This window comes from Bos javanicus, chromosome 3, assembly GCF_032452875.1.
Source record: "Bos javanicus breed banteng chromosome 3, ARS-OSU_banteng_1.0, whole genome shotgun sequence".
In the NCBI taxonomy this organism is placed as follows: Eukaryota; Metazoa; Chordata; class Mammalia; order Artiodactyla; family Bovidae; genus Bos; species Bos javanicus.
In genome coordinates this window covers 9161995-9182948 of record NC_083870.1, presented here as the reverse complement: position 1 = coordinate 9182948, position 20954 = coordinate 9161995, and the positions used below count along the sequence as shown (strand labels likewise).

The window sequence follows — 20954 nt, the reverse complement described above, 5'->3', positions numbered from 1 at the left end:
CAGGAAGATCCCATGGAGAAGGAAGTGGCAACTCACTCCAGTATTCTTGAGAATCCCATGGATGGAGAATCCCATGGAGAATCCCATGGATGGAGGAGCCTGGTGGGCTACAGTCCATGGTGTCGCAAAGAGTTGGACACGACTAAGCGACTTCACTTCCACTTCCAACGCATACATATGGAATCTAGAAAGACAGTACTAAGGAAATTATTTTCACAGTAGTAATGGACACACAGATATAGAGGACAGACTTGTGGACACAGTGATGGGAGGAGGGGGAAGAGCAAGGATAGCGTGGGATGTATGAAAAGAGTAACATGGAAACAGTATCACCATATGTAAAATAGATAGCTCACTGAAATCTGCTGTATGACTCCAGGAACTCAAACCAGTGCTCTGTAACAACCTAGAGGAGTGGGATGAGGAGGGAGGTGGGATGTAGGTTCAAGAGGGAGGGGACATATGATTCATGATGATGTTTGGCAGAAACCAATATAACACTGTAAAGCAATTTGGTTTAATTAAAAATAAATACATTTTTAAAAAGTGCTACTTCTCCCCAGATTGATCTATAGATTCAACATAATCCCACTCAAAAGCCCAGCAGGGTTTTTTTTTTCTTTTTCTTTTTGAACATTGTATCATATTTTAAAATTAATATATAAGTTTCTTTGAATACATATGATAAAATACTCTGATTATATCAAACAAGTAAAAATTACAAACACATAGATCCTACCATAGTCTAGTTCTTCATAATCAATGTGATGGTTACGATACAGTCCTGAGAAAAGCTGTGTCAAAAACTAAAATTGAAAAATCCTTCCATGAGCTCAGTCATCCCCAATCCCCCTTAAAACTAAAAGTTTATCAAATTATAGCAAATATAAAAGAGGTGTTTAGTAATTTACAACACTCTTTGAGAGAATTATTTCTCAATTGTTTAGCTACTTTAGGCACAACTGCTTGTTCTCTAATGCCATCTTTATCAAATGTATCATGCAATATTAGAAGTTGGAGACAAAAGAAAAATGAAGCTTTCCTTAGCTCTGTCAAATCACGATTCCTGACGAGTATGTTCTTGAAAATGGTGGAAAGTTTTTCTATTTGATAGTGGAGAACATGATGTAGAATATCGGTATTTGGCACAGAATCTGGCTTGGATGATTTGGTTAGATATAAGTACCGGACATGTGATGGAACATTTAAATTTAGTTCAGATGTGTCCTACCAGTTGTATAGGTTGTATGCATTGATAAGAAATAACACCTTTTATCTCGTTGCAGCTGAGAAAGCCACATGGGTCACCAACAGCTCTACAGGAGCCACCTGAGAAAATTTGGCCAGAGTTCTCACTCTTGCTGGGTCTGCTCAAACCAGCATGGTCTGATTCGGAAATACGCCACAATACGTGCGGCCAGTGTTTCCAGCTGCATGCTAAGAACATCGGCTTCATTAAGTTGTACTAACCGAACTTCCTTAAATGGAAGGAACACATCAACATTATGCAGCACATTAGCCTTATGCAGAAACAGTACTAGCTCTTTGTATATAAAAGAAAAGCTTTAAAAACTTCAAAAAAAAAAAAGAAAAGAAAAGAAATAGCAGCATTCCTGATTTGTTCGTTTTACTTCCAGGAAATTTGAAGACATTTACAGCATACTTTTTGATGTTAAATAGAACTGAAACTCCAATACTTTGGCCACCTCATGCGAAGAGTTGACTCATTGGAAACGACCCTGATGCTGGGAGGGATTAGGGGCAGGAGGAGAAGGGGACGACAGAGGATGAGATGGCTGGATGGCATCACCAACTTGATGGACATGAGTTTGGGCAAACTCCAGGAGTTGGTGCTGGACAGGGATGCCTGGCGTGCTGTGATTCATGGGGTTGCAGAGTTGGACACGACTGAGTGACTGAACTGAACTGAAATGTTGAATGTTTCAGTTCAGTTCAGTTCAGTCACTCAGTCACTCAGAATCCTTAATAACTGACCTCAAGAAAGGAGGTATCACTGCTTTCTCTAAGATATACATGAATGCAGTTATTTCATCACTGTATTATGGTTTTTGTGTACAGAACTTTCACCTCCTTCATTACATTTATCCCTAGATATTAATATTTTATTCTTTTGATTCAATTGTAAATAAGATTATTTTCTTAATTTCTTATGGCTCATTATTAATGTATATAAAAACAAGTGATTTTTGTATATTGGTTTTATACCTTGCATTTTTACTGAATCTATTATTTCTAGCTGGTTTTTTTGTGTGTGTGAAGGGTTTGTGGTTTTCTATATGTAATATTATATCATCTGCAGAGATAATTTTACTTCTTCCTTTTCAATTGTAATGCGTTTTAGTTCTTTTTCTTGTCTAATTACTCTGGCTAGTACTATGACTTCCACTACTATGCTGAATACAAGTGGTGGCAGTGGCTTGTTCCTGACTTTAGAGGAACTCATGTTTTCACTGTTGAGTATGACACTAGCTGTAGGCTTGTCATATATGATCTGTATAATGTTAAGGTAATTTCCTTTATGCCTATTTTTAGAGAACTTTTATGATTAAGTAATGATAATTTTTTTCAAAAATTTTTGCATCTACTGAAACAATCATATTATTTTTACTCTATTAATGTGATGCATCACACCGATTGATTTGCAGATGTTAAGTTATTCTTGCATTGCAGAGGTAAATCCTACCTGGTCACGGCATATGATCTTTTTAATGTATTGTTCAATTGGTTTGCTAATATTTTGTTGAGGAATTTTGCATCTGTGTTCATCAGAGATGTGTGTGTGTGTTTGTGTGCTAACTCACTGCAGTTGTGTTCAACTTTGTGACATTATGGACTATAGCCCCGCAGGCTTCTCTGTCCATGGGATTTGCCATGTAAGAATATTGGAATGGATTTCCTTCTCCAGGGTATCTTTCCAACTTAGGGATCAAATCTACATCTTCTGCATTACAAGCAGATTCTTTACCACTGAGCCACCTGGGATGCCCTTTTGCTGTGTATACATGTGTGAAAATTTGTTTCCAGACATTTAAGCAAAGAACTTTTGGAGTCTCCAACATCTATCTTCTCTAGTAGAAAGCAACTATTGTACCTGAAACTCAATGTACAGTTTTCCATTTTTAAGTATGCAAATTTGACTGAATATCCTCACCTGTCATACTCTCAATATTACTAGTAGACTTTTTAAGTAATTAGTTTCACCTCTCCTTGGAAAATGGTACGTCATTTAGTTCTAAGTCCTCAAATTTATAATAAATTGTCAAGACACTGGGTGTCACCAAGCCTCCAACATAATTTCTAAATTTCATTTTTAATGTGAGCTTTGTGCAGTAAGCACATTGTACTGTGTGGTTTGAACCAGAAAAAGCATGATGGGAAAAACATATGCAATCTACTTAAAAGACATAGTTATCATAAAATTTTAGTCACCTAATGATACAACATTTACATTCTTAAATCAAACATTGCTTGAAATGCAAGTGGAAATTGCCAGAAAGATGGTTATATTTCTTTTCATTCCAGTTAACTTGGCCAATTAAACAATCTCTTAATGGTGTCTCTTGTCCTGCTCACTGCAGTGATTTATTCTGATTTCTATCTTGTTGAGCTATCTAGCCTTATATTCACAAACTGGTTACCTAGAAGTCAGTTTTCTTACTGCTAAGTTCTTTCTTTCATCAATATGTTATAATGCCTTAACAGACTGGGCTAAATCTCAAAAATAATCTATTCTATTAATGGTTTCACAAAAACATTTAATAAATATAAAATTTATATTTTTCTATCAGTTATTATTTTCTATCAGTTATAAAATCTCCATTTTTCTATTAATTAATGAGAATTAATTAGTGTTGATATTCCTAACTCTGAGCAAGATTAAATATTAGCATTTATCTCTCTCAATCTCTTCATTTTGTTGAAATAAGCTGGAGTTTTATTTCTTTATTAGTTTTTAAAATCATTTCCTGCTTTATTAATTATCTCCTAGTAATACTTATGTTAAAATTTTTATTCTCAACAGTTTGGGAATTTACTCCTATTGTTTTCTTTGGTCACTAGTATATCTTGAATTCCATAGCTTCCCCCTCTTTTTGGAAACATTTATTTTGCTCTATTTTTTAAATTGAAGTGTAGTTAATTTACAACATCATACTAGTTTCAGGTGTACATCATAGCAACTCAACACTTTTATAGATTATATTCCGCTGAAAGTCACCAAAAAATAATGATTATATTTCCCTGTGCTGTACAATACATCCCTGTAGCCTGTCTGTTTTTATACATTTGTACTTCTCAATCCATGCCGCATCCTGTTTCTCCCCAATTCTCTCTCCCTTCTGGTAACCAACCAGTTTATTCTCTATGCCAGGAAATCTGTTTTGTTGTATTCATTTGTTTTATTTTTGGATTCCACAAATACTTAATCTCCAGTGTCTACCTTTCTTTGTCTTATTTTACTTAGTATAATATCCTCCAAGTCCATCCATATTGTTACAAATAGCAAAACTTTATATTTTTTTTATGTCTGAGTAGTATTTCATTACACACACATGCACACATGTATATGTGTGTGTGTATATATATGGGAGAAGGCAATGGCACCCCACTCCAGTACTCTTGCTTGGCAAATTCCATGGACAGAAGAGCCTGGTAGGCTGCAGTCCACGGGGTTGCTAGGAGTGAGACACTACTGAGCGACTTCACTTTCACTTTTCACTTTCATGCATTGGAGAAGGAAATGGCAAACCACTCCAGTGTTCTTGTCTGGAGAATCCCAGGGACGGGGGAACCTGGTGGGCTGCCGTCTATGGGGTCGCACAGAGTCAGACATGACTGAAGTGACTTATATATATACACACTACATCTTTTTTTTTAATTAATTAATTTATTTTATTTGGAGGCTAATTGCTATACAATATTGTAATGGTTTTTGCCATACATTGACATGAATCAGCCATGGGTGTACATGTGTTCCCCATCCTGAACCCCCCTCCCACTTCCTTTCCCCTCCCATCCCTCAGGGTCATCCCAGTGCACCAGCTCTGAGCACCTTGTTTCATGCATCAAACCTGGACTGGTGATCCATTTCATATATTGTAATATACATGTTTCAATGCTGTTCTCTCAAATCATCCCACCCTCACCTTCTCCCACAGAGTCCAAAGTCTGTTCTTTACATCTGTGTCTCTTTTGTTGTTTCACATATAGGGTCATCATTACCATCTTTCTAAATTCCATATATATGCATTAATATACTGTATTGGTGTTTTTCTTTCTGACTTACTTCACTCTGTATAATAGGCTTCAGTTTCATCCGCCTCATTAGAACTGATTCAAATGCATTCTTTTTAATAGCTGAATAATAGTCCATTGTGTGTATGTACAACAGCTTTCTTATCCATTCGTCTGCTGATGGACATCTAGGTTTCTTCCATGTCCTAGCTATTGTAAACAGTGCTGCAATGAACATTGGGGGTACACGTGTCTCTTTCAATTCTGGTTTCCTCGGTTACACTACATCTTTTTAAAACAATTTATTTGCTATGAAGCAACTGACAAACAACTAATCTCAAAAATATACAAGCAACTCCTACAGCTCAACTCCAGAAAAATAAATGACCCAATCAAAAAATGGGCCAAAGAACTAAATAGACATTTCTCCAAAGAAGACATACAGATGGCTAACAAACACATGAAAAGATGCTCAACATCACTCATTATCAGAGAAATGCAAATCAAGACCACTATGAGGTATCATTTCACACCAGTCAGAATGGCTGCGATCCAAAAGTCTACAGATAATAAATGCTGGAGAGGGTGTGGAGAAAAGGGAACCCTCTTACACTGTTGGTGGGAATGCAAACTAGTACAGCCACTATGGAGAACAGTGTGGAGATTCCTTAAAAAACTGGGAATAGAACTGCCTTATGATCCAGCAATCCCACTGCTGGGCATACACACTGAGGAAACCAGAAGGGAAAGAGACACGTGTACCCCAATGTTCATCGCAGCACTGTTTATAATAGCCAGGACATGGAAGCAACCTAGATGTCCATCAGCAGATGAATGGATAAGAAAGCAGTGGTACATATACACAATGGAGTATTACTCAGCCATTAAAAAGAATTCATTTGAATCAGTTCTAATGAGGTGGATGAAACTGGAGCCTATTATACAGAGTGAAGTAAGCCAGAAGGAAAAACATAAATACAGTATACTAACGCATATATATGGAATTTAGAAAGATGGTAACAATAACCCTATGTATGAGACAGCAAAAGAGACACTGATGTATAGAACAGTCTTATGGACTCTGTTGCAGAGGGAGAGGGTGGGAAGATTTGGGAGAATGGCACTGAAACATGTAAAATATCATGTATGAAACGAGATGCCAGTCCAGGTTCAATGCACGATACTGGATGCTTGGGGCTAGCGCACTGGGACGACCCAGAGGGATGGTATGGGGAGGGAGGAGGGAGGAGGGTTCAGGATGGGGAGCACATGTGTACCTGTGATGGATTCATTTTGATATTTGGCAAAACTAATACAATTATATAAAGTTTAAAAACAAAATAAAATTTAAAAAACTTTAAAAAAATTAAAAAAAAAAAAACTATTTGCTGATGAACACTTAGGTTGCTTCCATATCTTAGCTATTGTAAATCATGCTGTTAATAACATTGAGGTGCAGACATCTTTTCAAACTAGCATTTTTTTTTCAGATATATACCCAGGAGTGGAATTGTGGGATCATATGTTGGCTGTAGTTTGGTTTTTGAGGAAAATCCATACTGTTTTCCATAGTGACTGTATTAATTTACATTCCCATCAAAAGGGTACCAGGGTTCCCTTTTTCCCGCATCATCACTAATATTTGTCATTTGTAGACTTTTTGATAATAGCAGTTCTGACAGGTGTGAGATGATATCTCATTGTGGTCTTGATTGGCATTTCTTTGATGATTAGTGAATTAAACATCTTTTAATGTGTTTGTTGGCCATCTGTGTATCTTTGGGAAAATGTCTATTTATGACTTCTGCCCACTTTTAAATCAGGTCATTTGTTGTTTTCAGTTCAGTTCAGTTCAGTTGCTCAGTCGCGTCTGACTCTTCGCGACCCCGTGAATTGCAGCATGCCAGGCCTCCCTGTCCATCACCAACTCCCGGAGTTCACTCAAACTCATGTCCATCAAGTTGGTGATGCCATCCAGCCATCTCATCCTCTGTTGTCCCCTTTTCCTTCTACCCCCAATCCCTCCCAGCATCAGAGTCTTTTCCAATGAGTCAATTCTTCGCATGAGGGGGCCAAAGTACTGGAGTTTCAGCTTTAACATCATTCCTTCCAAGGAACACCCAGGGCTGATCTCCTTTAGAATGGACTGGTTGGATCTCCTTGCAGTCCAAGGGACTCTCAGGAGTCTTCTCCAACACCACAGTTCAAAAGCATCAATTCTTCGGCGCTCAGCTTTCTTCACAGTCCAACTCTCACATCCATACATGACCACAGGAAAAACCATAGCCTTGACTAGACGGACCTTTGTTGGCAAAGTAATGTCTCTGCTTTTCAATATGCTATCTAGGTTGGTCATAACTTTCCTTCCAAGGAGTAAGTGTCTTTTAATTTCATGGCTGCAGTCACCATCTGCAGGGATTTTGTAGCCCCCCAAAATAAAGTCTGATACTGTTTCCACTGTTTGGCCATCTATTTGCCATGAAGTGATGGGACTGGATGCCATGATCTTTGTTTTCTGAATGTTGAGCTTTAAGTCAACTTTTCACTCTCCTCTTTCGCTTTCATCAAGAGGCTTTTTAGTTTGTCTTCACTTTCTGCCATAAGGGTGGTGTCATCTGCATATCTGAGGTTATTGATCTGTTTTAAATTTTGTTAGAGTATGCCATGGAGTAAATTAAGTGTACTCAGGAAGTATATAGTCTGAGTCCATAAATATTTGCAAATGTCTTTACTTACTTTCTTATGTAAATAACTTAGCTAGCCATAGACTCCATTATTATTTTATTTTATTTTATTTAGGATTTAGGCTTGCATATAAGAAAAGTGAACTCCGGGAGTGGTGATGGACAGGGAGACCTGGTGTGCTGTGATTCATGGAGTCGCAAAGAGTCGGACACGACTGAGCGACTGAACTGAACTGAACTGATAAGAAAAGTATGCTATTTTAAATTTTGTTCTTTAATTTCTCTGTCTTCTCTTTATCCTATGTTACTGAACCAAACTGTTTTCCTTTATTTCTTCCTTTTCTCATTTATCTTATTAAATTTACTCTTTGACTAAAGTTTTTCTACAGACAAAAGGCAGGCAGAGAATATGGGAGTGGTCCATTCTGGGAAGGCCCCACAAGGTCTTGCTCAGTTACAACTCTCCCCTTTTCTTTAACACTCTTCAGTCTTGAGGGTGAATATGTGTAGAACAAGAAAGGGAATACCGTTTTGGATTGAGAGGTTAATCATAAACTCAACAGAGGAGCTCACTTTTAGTTTCTTTTTCTGTTTCAATTTCCCTAACTCTTTGAGGGAATGAGGTGATGACCATTCTGGCTACTTTCTGCTGAAATGGGGGCATAGGCCTAATTAATTTGGGAAATGTACACAGAGTTGGGAATAGTTTCTAGTTCCAAGCTTAGCATCAATATTTTGCATTATGAAAGCATTACTTCTCTTTTTGATTGTTTTGTTGCAGCACTGGATAAACATTTGAAAATTAGTACACATATTACAATGAGGAGAATGATCAAAATATGTTTTTGCAGTATTTCTCAAAAGAGTTCTCCTATTTTAGATGGTGTTCAGGAAAATAAGTTTTGGAGTGTTTCCTCTTTATGTAATTCAGTAATCAAGTAGCCTTTTGAATTATTGTATATTTGGGTTTTAACTTTTCCAGGGGTATTAATTTTATATAATAAGAGCTATTGGCCACTATATATTTCTCCCCTTTTTTGGTCAAAATAGAATTTAGACTAATTTTAATAGCTAATGCTACTATAACTGAAGAATTTAGTGACTTTTTCTGGGAGACTATAGCATGAGATCATTGGCCACTACTATTTCTAGTGTATTAGTCACTCAGTCATGTCTGACTCTTTGCGACCCCATGAACTGTAGCCTGCCAGGCTCCTCTGTCCATGAGATTCTCCAGGCAAGAATACTGGAATGTGTAGCTATTCCTTTTTCCAGGGGATCCTCTTGATCCAGAGATCAAACCTGGGTCTTTTGCATTGCAGACAGATTCTTTACCCTCTGATTCATCAAGGAAACCTGGTAGTAGTCCCATTTGCCACTACCATTTCTAAAGTGGGGAAAGGTTTTATAGTGATAAGGAGACCTTGAGACCATAAGGTTGCAGCTGGCAGTTGTTAGCAGACATTGTTTTGAGAAGAGCTGGTGATATACTTAAGTCTAATAAAGTTTAGAAAACTCAAGTTCTTGGTAATGTAGGAATGTGTCTGAACTCATATCCACAATGGCTACCGAGCTCTATTTTGGATGTTTGAACCATAGTTATTCCATTCTGATTTTTTAAATGCATTTTTTTTCTTAATGGTTAAAGCAGATGTACAATGCATGTTTAACAGGCCACAAACAGGCCATTTTGGTTAGCCTAAAGCCAGAATGACCCTACATACCTCAATATGTAAAAATTTCTTTCGTCATTTTACTCTTTTGATTCTGAATCTTTCAGTAGAAATCACTGATGATCAGAATATCTGTCCCTTGATGCTGGGGTAGTTCAGCTGCCTGCCACAGGGTTAGATCATGTCCTCTATTTTAGACCTCCTTTCTATTTGTCTAGTTATCCATGTTGGGGGAAAACTAATCAGATATTGCAAACAGGCTCAGAGGTATGTCAATGGGGAAACATTTTATAGGCTATATATTTTATCAGTCATACTCAATTGTCACATGAGCATTGTACTTGTGCTTTCAACAATAAATTTTAGCCAGCAGTATTACACATCATAGTGGGTGGTAATACTCTGTAAAACTTCATTAGAGAATTTTATTTCTATCGTAGTAACTCCTGAGGGCAACAGTGTGGTTTAAAAGTAAAACAATAACTTTCTTTTCTTTTTTTACATACTGATTCTATATATATATAATTCTAGAAAACATACATTAATCACTAGTAATTACAAAATCAGTCGTTGGCTGAGAGTAGGAGTTGGGGCTAGGGGAAGCACAGGATTACACACTGAATATATTGGAGATGATAAATATGTTCATTGTGTTTGTTGTGATGATGATGTCACAATTGTATGCATATGCCAAAAGTAAAATCTATTATATAGTTTTAATATGTGAAATTTATTGTATGTCATTTGAAAGTATTTTTAAATGTTTAAAATTGTCATAAAATACATATAACATCAATTTAAAAAAAAGTCAGATGAGGAACAACCTTAATTCCATCTGTGATCTTAATTTCCCTTAACCATGTAACCTCACACGTTCACGAATTCTGGGATTATAATATAATTATCTTTGGAGGGTCATTATTCTATATACAACAGTAAATGATAGGTATTAATCAGTTCTTACTTGGAATTTTTTCTAGACTTCCATTATGTGACAACATATAGTTGTTACTGAAATGACTGAAACAGTAACTTTCAGTGTTGATAGGGAGAAAAACATTTGGTCAACAATTCACTTAGATTTGTATGTCAGATCTTAAGGCCTGTCTGCGTCAGTTGCATATCACTGCTGTTGTCTTCTCATCCTGATATTAATATTGTTTGGGGACAGCAGTCCTTTCTACAGACCAGCCCAATGTAGTGGCCCTTCTTAAGTAGGAAATATAAGTTTAAGAGTTAATTTCCTTCAGTTTCTTAGTGCATGATGTGCTTAAGGGTACCTGATGTCATCTTTCATCTAGGTTGGAGACAATCCTTTAAATTATGCTTCTTCCAGTATGCATAATCCCCTGATTATAGATCAGGGGGCATCTGATCTTCACCCCAAAATAGATTACAGTGATCAGTTTCAGAAACAAATTTAGAGTATCTTTTTAATAACTCAATTAATTAAGCTTTACAACTATGTAACATAGTAAAAATAGCTACTTGGGAAATGAGGTTTAGACAGTAAATACAGATCTCAATGAGCAAAACTAGAATTTAACATGGGCTTCCCACGTGGCTCAGTGGTAAAGAACCCCCTGCCAAGCAGGAGACATGGGTTCAGTCCCTGGGTCGGGAAGATCCTTTGGAGAAGGAAATGGCATCCCATTCCAGTATTCTTGCCTGGAAATTCCCACGTACAGAGGAGCCTGGTGGGCTGCAGTCCATGGGGTCACAAAGAGTTGGACATGACTCGGTGATTAAACAGCATCAGTAGCAGCAGCAGAATTTTATATTGAAGCACAATCATTTTTTTTCTCTAAAATTACCCTAATTTTTACCAAAAATAGCCAAGTTAATATTAGTTTGTTTGCAAAATAAATCTGGTTATCTGATCACATAGACTTTGAAAAAATATTGGCTGTGCTGAAACTCATAAGGAATCTCACACTGAGCTTTTAAAAGCCTCTCAGAATGAACTTTTAAAAGGAGTGTCAAGGTCAGTCAAGCCACACCAATGGCTTGTAACAGATTCTGCCTGCAGTATCTATAGATTTGGGTGAATTCTTCTCTTCTCAAGGTCCTCAAAATATCTTCGGATATACACACAGACACACACACACACACAGAGACACACACACACACACACATAATTGTACTATGTATAATCCCAGTTTGCAGGATCTCAGTTCCCAACCAAAGATCAAAGCTGGGCCAGAGCAGTGATGGCACTGAATACGAACCACTAGGCCATCAGGGAATTCCTTTGAGATTCTTGAACTTGTTAGGAGGTGACCTTCCTTACTCACTAATAAGGCTTCTGGCACCTGAGAGTTTCTAATTTCTGGAGGGATCAGGTAGGGAGGAAAGAGAAACATTTTAATTCTATTTACAAGGTATAATTTACCAAGTTGCTATAAATCATAATCAGCTTAAGGGCAAATGTTCCTTTAAACCTGAAAAACAAGGATCAAGTCAGTAATATGTCAGACAAAATGTCATACAAGTTATATTTTTTAGTTCATTCAATCCTATGTAATTAATTTTTGTTCTGCTCAAGTCTGTTTCTTTCCATTAGTTTTGTTGACCTTGCCTCATGATTGAGGATGATAATGACAGATAATTTTAATAAGTTTGTGAGGTTTTTGTTAAGGCTTGTGTAATTTGTCCAGTGAAGTGAGTGCCTTGGTCACTGGAGATTGTAGAAAGTATACCCCAAGTAGAAAGTCATTTCCTTTTTCACTGTGAGAGCATTGGCTTTGCATCACGGGAAGGATTTAACCCATCAGATAGAAAAATGGAGTTGTTCAGGGAGCTGGAAAGAATCAATTGACTGTCTTGGGTGTGCCATCAGTTCAGTTCAGTCGTTCAGTCATGTCCAATTCTTTGCGACCCCATGAATCGCAGCATGTGAACTCCTTATTGCCAAATTCAGACTTAAATTGAAGAAAGCGGGGAAAACCACTAGACCATTCTGGTATGACCTAAATAAAATCCCTTATGATTATACAGTGGAAGCGAGAAATAGATTTAAGGGACTAGATCTGATAGAGTGCCTGATGAACTATGGATGGAGGTTCGTGACATTGTACAGAAAACAGGGATCAAGACCATCCCCATGGAAAAGAAATGCAAAAAAAGCAAAATGGCTGTCTGAGGAGGCCTTACAAATAGCTGTGAAAAGAAGAGAAGCAAAAAGCAAAGGAGAATAGGAAAGATATTCCCATTTGAATGCAGAGTTCCAAAGAATAGCAACAAGAGATAAGAAAGCCTTCCTCAGCAATAATGCAAAGAAATAGAGGAAAACAACAGAATGGGAAAGACTAGAGATCTCTTCAAGAAAATTAGAGATATCGGGAACATATCATGCAAAGATAGGCTCGATAAAGGACAGAAATGGTAGGGACCTAACAGAAGCAGAAGATATTAAGAAGAGGTGGCAAGAATACACAGAAGAACTGTACAAAAAAGATCTTCATGGCCCAGATAATCACGACGGTGTGATCACTCACCTAGAGGCAGACGTCCTGGAATTTGAAGTCAGGTGGGCCTTAGAAAGCATCACTATGAACAAAGCTAGTGGAGGTGATGGAATTCTAGTTGAGCTATTTCAAATCCTGAAAGATGATGCTGTGAAAGTGCTGCACTCAATATGCCAGAAAATTTGGAAAACTCAGCAGTGGACACAGGACTGGAAAGGCAATGCCAAAGAATGCTCAAACTACCGCACAGTTGCACTCATCTCACATGGTAGTAAAGTAATGCTCAAAATTCTCCAAGCCAGGCTTCAGCAATATGTGAACCGTGAACTTCCAGATGTTCAAGCTGGTTTTAGAAAAGGCAGAGGAACCAGAGATCAAATTGCCAACATCCACTGGATCATGGAAAAACCAAGAGAGTTCCAGAAAAACATTTATTTCTGTTTTATTGACTATGCCAAAGCCTTTGACAATGTGGATCACAATAAACTGGAAAGTTCTGAAAGAGATGGGAATACCAGACCACCTGACCTGCCTCCTGAGAAATCTGTATGCAAGTCAAAAAGCATTCAACAGTTAGAATTGGACATGGAACAACAGACTGGTTCCAAATAGGGAAAGGAATACGTCAAGGCTGTATATTGTCACCCTGCTTATTTAACTTACATGCAGAGTACATCATGAGAAATGCTGGGTGTGCCATAGCCCTGTTTAATTCACAGCTATTGTTTACCCATCCTAACTCCTCTGATTTAGGAGAAACTGTTGCTATGATTCAAGGATATCAGGATGGCAAAAGTCTGACATGAGGGGTTAATTTTTTTTAATGAGTATAATGGACTTTATCTACCTGTGCCACAATCTTAACAGATTCTGTTATTGCCTTTGCATGAAAGCCAATTAGGACATTTTCTTAAGACTTGTGTTCAGTCTATTTAGTGTGGGCCTCAATTTTGATGACAGACAACATTTTATATCAGGACATATATGATCTCCAGGAATTTCATATAATTTCTGGAACACCTATAAAATACATTTTTATAGACATAGCATAAAGAAGGCTTAATGTTACCTTTTACTTGATGATGTTTCCCCTGTAATTTAATCTACCAAATAATCCCAGTTAGTTTAATATTTTTTCTGAGTTGCCTGAAGTATCTTAAAGTTAGCTAGAGAAAGAAATTCAGTGTGTTATCAAAAGCAGCATTCTAACAGAACTTTGTGTTCATAATAGAACCAAATTCCAACCTGTATTAGCTTACTGTTAATAGCAATATTCATTTAACTAATTAATTTCAGTCTAATCATAATAAGTTCTGGCCATGTACAAAATTCTTTTTTCAAGATTCTTTTTCTACAAAATTTTCATAGCTTTTGAAATCCATTTTAATTGCTCCCATTTTTTTCCACCCATTCTCCAACAAATATATTTCCAGTCTTCCTATCTTCTATCATTGACAACATATATACTGATTTCTTTAGACATCAAGATACTTTTTTTTTATCATTTTAGTAGCTTTAATTACATATATTATCACTGTAACCTGTAAAAGCCTTAATATCAATTTAAAATCAAGAAGCAAGTAATTGTGAACTGTATGTCATACCAGTATTTCAGGATTAACAAACAAACATATATCATTAACTCTAAAAACATACATTTTTATAGAATAATTTTTAATGTGATGTAAGACATGTATCTGATAAATCCAAATATCTTAAATTTTTTCTCTTAATCAAAGGCAAAAGTAGATAAACTTAGTTCAGAGATCTATTTTAGGCCAATTTTCCCCATGAATCCTGGGAGTATTATGGCAGGATATATTACAAAGGAAAATCATCTTTTCATATTTCATTGGCTTACAGCTGAAATTCTCCATTTCTGGAAAATGTACCTCAAGGGGTTGAATTGGGAAACAAATTTGAGTTTCCCATGGCTGGTACACTTACACATAGACAAATGCAGACATACACACCGCCAGGAGCCAGCACGGAAGTCCCCACTCAAGACAAAGTCATGTGGGAGAGCTCTGACGGGCAAGGCGAGTCAGAGCTCGAGGGCCCCCGCCCCCCGGACCTGCCTGAGCGTCTACCCCAAAACCAGAATCTGTCTGTTTTACTATTTTATGACTTTTACCAACTCCCCTGACATTAACAGGGGGCTATCCCCGACCACCTTTCTCTGAAGAAAATTAACTTAGAGCTCTAGTTAATAATTCTCCTGGGCATAATAGGAGTGTTTCAATTCAAACCCCTCTGATGACTTTCTAGCTTGCCTGACAGGTTGTTCAGATTCACAGCCTCCCAACCACAAGAGGCATGGGAAGCTTAAGATATTCTAACAATGCAGAGCTTCTCAGAGAGTTACAATTGTTAGAATAGAACTAGTAGAGGATTTCTTTGTTGAGCTAATGCTTGCTGCCAAGGTTCCATATCCCTTACCTACTGTGTCCCTGAGAGTGTATTGATTAATATAGTTAGTGTATAGAAATGTAAGTAGTAGCTTTAATGTTTGTAACCTTGGACCCTTGAGTTAATTCTTTTCTTGTTATAGCCCACCACACTTTTGCTCTATAGGAATGCAACTTTATCTAATGCTTTCGGAGGGTGGCGCCTGACTTTAGAATAATCACCTTTAGAGAAAAATAAGTTTTCTGAAGAAAGGGTCATAAAATGTTAACAGGCCTCCTGGCCAGAAGATGATGTAAATCACCTAAAGCTTTTGCATATGATAAGTTTGCAGAAAGAAAGCCTGGCTTCGATAAGGATCAACGACTGCTGACCTTGCATGACTCTACCCCTCCCCACCGCCCCATTATCCTCTATGCACAATTTAAGGTATAAAAACTACTTTGGAAAATAAAGTGTGGGCCATGCTCATCAGGCTTGGTCTCCCCGTGTTGTTCTTTCTCTTTCCTTTTCCTCTTCAGGCTGATCCCCTGGAGCACAGGGGCCCTCTGCGTTCACTTTCCTGCCTGGGCTTCTAAGACCCACTTGAGAAGGTGCCTAAGGTGGGGCACATCCCGTGATTCGAGAGGGCGCCTGCGGCCTACGTGAACAGAGCAAGTCCCGTGCTGGGGCTTTATTGGCTTTCTGCGTAAACCAAGGAATATCAGCCTCTTTTCTCTCCTCTGTTTTCTCAACTGCAAAATTCTTTCCTTATCTCTTTCTTTATTTCTATCCTTTTTGCCAATGCCGTCCTCCCGAGGGAATCCCTGGATCCAGCCGGGGCTGGACCCCGGCAACACACAAAGACCAAAATCTAATTTCTTCAGGACAAAAACAAAAGGGCGAAGTTGAACAATTTTTTCAAGTTTTTCAAGCAAGAAGCCCTCTTTTAAAGAACAAACAAAATGTAAATAGAAAGATAGGGGAATCATGACCATGGATAATGGCAATTTAACTGGCAAATGCAAAACCAAAAATAACGTTCAGAACAGGTTAAATTTACTTATTTGAGCTTAAAGAGTCGCTTTACACATTTTACCTTTGGTTTGCAGTTCTAAGGCCAAAGTTCTCAGGCAAAGTGGGCTGTGTTTGTATTTCAAAGACATGATTAGAATTGAAACTTCAAGATTTTTCCTAGGAATATTTTTGTTGTCTCAGGGTCAGAATTCTGATTTTTATCAAACTAGCTTTTTCTTTTTGCAAAAAGAACCAGTTTTGGAATTTCCAAGGAGTTTCATCTTAACCAATTTTTTCCAGAGTCTAAACAATATTGTGACCACACAGTTTTAAATAATATTTCTTAGTCATAGGTTCATAGCTATAATAAGATTATTTTTCCAAAATGTGACCTGGAGGGCATGCTCCCCAGAAATGAAAAACAAAGCATAAATGGTGGCTCCAAAGCCAAACATTAGCATCTAAATAAGCAAGGAATCATTTCACAAATAGGATAGAAGTCCAATAGCTATTCTTCTTTCCAACAGGGTACCCCACATGAATACAAAACAAACAGGCTTATTTGAGGAGGAAAGCCCAGGGTAGAGAGGAAGGGAGGTTTTGGTTGTACACACAAAAGCGACTTACCCTCCTACATTGAGTCTGTCAACCCCTAAATGTCTGCTAATGTTCATTTGTAGAGACAAATCAAAACCAGGGCCTTGCTTCCTTCATCTCAGAATTGAAAGCACTGTGAGCCAGCAATGCCTGGTCAATGGCAAGCATTTGGGGCTGTCCCCAAGACAAAGGTGAGCAGCTCAGGCAGCTTCTGGACAGTATGCAAGAACTACCATCATCCAGAAATTGATGTGTCATGGACAAGATGCCCACTTGGGACTTCTGCCCCATCTGGGTTGCCAACATTGTTACCAAACCAAACTTGGGTCCACGTGCCTGTGTGTAGTAAAGCCAATTTACTGACTCTGGGTTGTGGTGAAGGGAAATGCAACATTTATTGCAGGATATCAAACAAGGTATCCTCTTGAGAAATTTGTATGCAGGTCAGGAAGCAACAGTTAGAACTGGACATGGAACAACAGACTGGTTCCAAATAGGAAAAGGAGTACATCAAGGCTGTATATTGTAATCCTGCTTATTTAACTTCTATACAGAGTACATCATGAGAAACGCTGGACTGGAAGAAACACAACCTGGAATCAAGATTGCCGGGAGAAATATCAATAACCTCAGATATGCAGATGACACCACCCTTAAGGCAGAAAGTGAAGAGGAACTAAAAAGCCTCTTGATGAAGGTGAAAGAGGAGAGTGAAAAAGTTGGCTTAAAACTCAACATTCAGAAAACGAAGATCATGGCATCTTGTCCCATCACTTCAGGGGTAATAGATGGGGAAACAGCAGAAACAGTGTCAGACTTTATTTGGGGGGCTCCCAAATCACTGCAGATGGTGATTGCATCCATGAAATTAAAAGACGCTTACTCCTTGGAAGAAAAGTTATGACCAACCTAGATAGCATATTCAAAAGCAGAGACATTACTTGGCCAACAAAGGTCCGTCTAGTCAAGGCTATGGTTTTTCCTGTGGTCATGTATGGATGTGAGAGTTGGACTGTGAAGAAGGCTGAGCACCAAAGGATTTATGCTTTTGAACTGTGGTATTGGAGAAGACTCTTGAGAGTCCCTTGGACTGCAAGGAGATCCAACCAGTCCATTCTGAAGGAGATAAGCCCTGGGATTTCTTTGGAAGGAATGATGCTAAAGCTGAAGCTCCGGTACTTTGGCCACCTCATGCGAAGAGTTGACTCATTGGAGAAGACTCTGATGCTGGGAGGGATTGGGGGCAGGAGGAGAAGGGGACAACAGAGGATGAGATGGCTGGATGGCATCACCGACTTAATGGACGTGAGTCTGAGTGAACTCCGGGAGTTGGTGATTGACAGGAAGGCCTGACATGCTGCAATTCATGGGGTCACAAAGAGTTGGACATGACTGAGCGACTGAACTGACTGACTGACCAAACAAGGAGTCTAAGTAGCTAGTACTTAAAACGTCTAAACTCCCAGAAGGCTTTCGGGGAAAGGTTTTTTAAGACTGAGTGAAGCAAAGGATTGTAGGGCATGGGATCTGCTCATGGATATTCTTTTGATTGGTTGGTGGTGAGGTAATTGGGAGTCAATATCATCAACCTTCTGGTTCCAAATGGTCTGAGGTCTACATGCTTGTGGGCAGCATACAGTTAACTTCTTCCACCTAGTGGGGGTTTCAGCATCTGCAAAACAACTCAAAGGACTTGGCTCAGAATATTATCTGTAGTGCTTGGGGAAGAACTAAAGGTTCTTGAGTTTTTGGAACTAAATGGCTAAAGTATTAATATTTTGTCTTGCTTGACTATTTTCCTTTTTTTCTATGTTTTATTAATTCTTTGATTAAATTTGATCTTTGATTAAAGTTTTTCTACAGACAAAAGGCAGGAAGAGGATGTGGAGATGGGAACTGTTCTGAGAAGGGCCTGTATGGTCCTACTTGGTTACACTTGAATGTAACCAAGATTGCACCAGAATGTGTTCAAGTGTGTTACATATTCTTGTATGGCATTGATTGTATTTTTTTCAATAAAGAAAAATTCTCTTCTATTTCCTTGATTATTACTTCTTTTCTGGCCTCTCTAATTTTTCTTCCTGAAATTACTATTAAATTATCTGTAGGTATCTTCCATATTGATTAATTACTACATCCTGGTTTTCTCTTTTTGTCTTTCTATTTTACATTCCAACATGATTCTTTTTAATATTTACTTATTTTTAATTGAAGGATAATTGCTTTACAATATTATGTTGGTTTCTGCCGTACACCAACATGCATCAGCCTCTATCTGATATATTTATTTATAGATATATTATGGGACATCTTCCAAACATGGGTTTCAACCATATTCATACTGATCTTCAGCTTTTTGCTTGAGTTTTAAATTTTGCTAATATAAATTTATTTCCAAGAGTCTTTTCTTAGCCTCCAGTCACACTTAATTCTTGATTTATGATTATCTTTAATTCTATGTTTGGAAATTCTCTATGCTAATGAAAGTGTAGACTAAAAAATAAAACATACTGACAAAATCCTGAGGGAAAGAACTATGATTGGAAGAGAAGGGAACTGAGATAAAGTTGTTACAGTAGTCAGAGGAAAACAGGAGAGGAAATGTCATAAAATTCAAATAAAGAAGGATTTACATAAGAAAGGAATATTGAAACATTTTTAATTCTGCAGATAATTAAAAGAGAAATGAAAGAGTATATGCAATTTTTAAGCTAATGTAAGCTTCCCAGGTAGTGTTGGTGGTAAAGAACCCGCCTGCTCACGCATGATACATAAGAGACCTGGGTTCAATTCCTGGATTAGGAAGATCACCTGGAGAAGGAAATGGCAGCCCACTCCAGTATTCTTGCTTGGAAAATTTCATGGACAGAGGAGGCTGGTGGCCACAGTCCATGGGGTCACAAAGAGTCAGACATGACTGAGCATGCATGCACCACAAGCAAAAGTTAGATTCTGAGAAAGAAATAAGCCAAATAACCAAGTAGCATAAAAAGGCTCCAAATCCATCTATCTATATGGCCATAGTTTTGACCTTAGCAAAAACACTGTTAAGTGGAAAGAGAATGGAGGCTACCACAATTTAAGTGAGAAACAAGGGGAAAGTTATAAGATAGCAATGCTGTACAAATAGTTGAAAGCATGGGAGAAGATGCAGAAGACTACAGTTGCACCCCCTTGGCTATGTTACCTCAACAGTCTTTTTTGTTTTGTTTTGTTTTAATGATTCTGCTGCTGCTACTGCTGCTAAGTCACTTCAGTCGTGTCCGACTCTGTGCGACCCCATAGAGGGCAGCCCACCAGGCTCCCCTGTCCCTGGGATTCTCCAGGTAAGAACACTGGAGTGGGTTTCCATTTCCTTCTCCAATGTATGAAAGTGAAAAGTGAAAGTGAAGTTGCTCAGTCATGTCCGACCCTCAGCGACCCCATGGACTGCAGCCTACCAGGCTCCTCCATCCATGGGATTTTCCAGGCAAGAGTATTGGAGTGGGGTGCCACTGCCTTCTCTGTTAACAGTTCTAGGCCTTGGTTAGTTCTAAAAGGTCTTGTAGGTCTTCATAGAACTGTTCAACTTCAGCTTCTTCAGCGTTACTTGCTGGGGCATAGACTTGGATTACTGTGATACTGAATGGTTTGCCTTGGAAACGCACACAGATGATTCTGTCATTTTGGAGATTGCATCCAAGTACTGCATTTTGGATTCTTTTGTTGACCGTGATGGCTACTCCATTTCTTCTGAGGGATTCCTGCCTGCAGTAGTAGATATAATGGTCATCTGAGTTAAATTCACCCATTCCAGTCCATTTTAGTTCGCTGATTCCTAGAATGTCAATGTTCACTCTTGCCATCTCTTGTTTGACCACTTCCAATTTGCCTTGGTT

At 38.1% G+C, this 20954-nt stretch overlaps 1 protein-coding gene and 1 pseudogene across 1 annotated transcript in view; one reads left to right on the top strand and one right to left on the bottom strand.

The window, feature by feature from the left end:
* Positions 1-20954, bottom strand: part of CD84 (CD84 molecule) — a 104287-nt gene that overhangs the window by 71405 nt on the left and 11928 nt on the right. The window lies entirely within an intron of this gene.
* LOC133245067 (small ribosomal subunit protein uS14-like) lies at positions 259-1469 on the top strand (annotated as a pseudogene).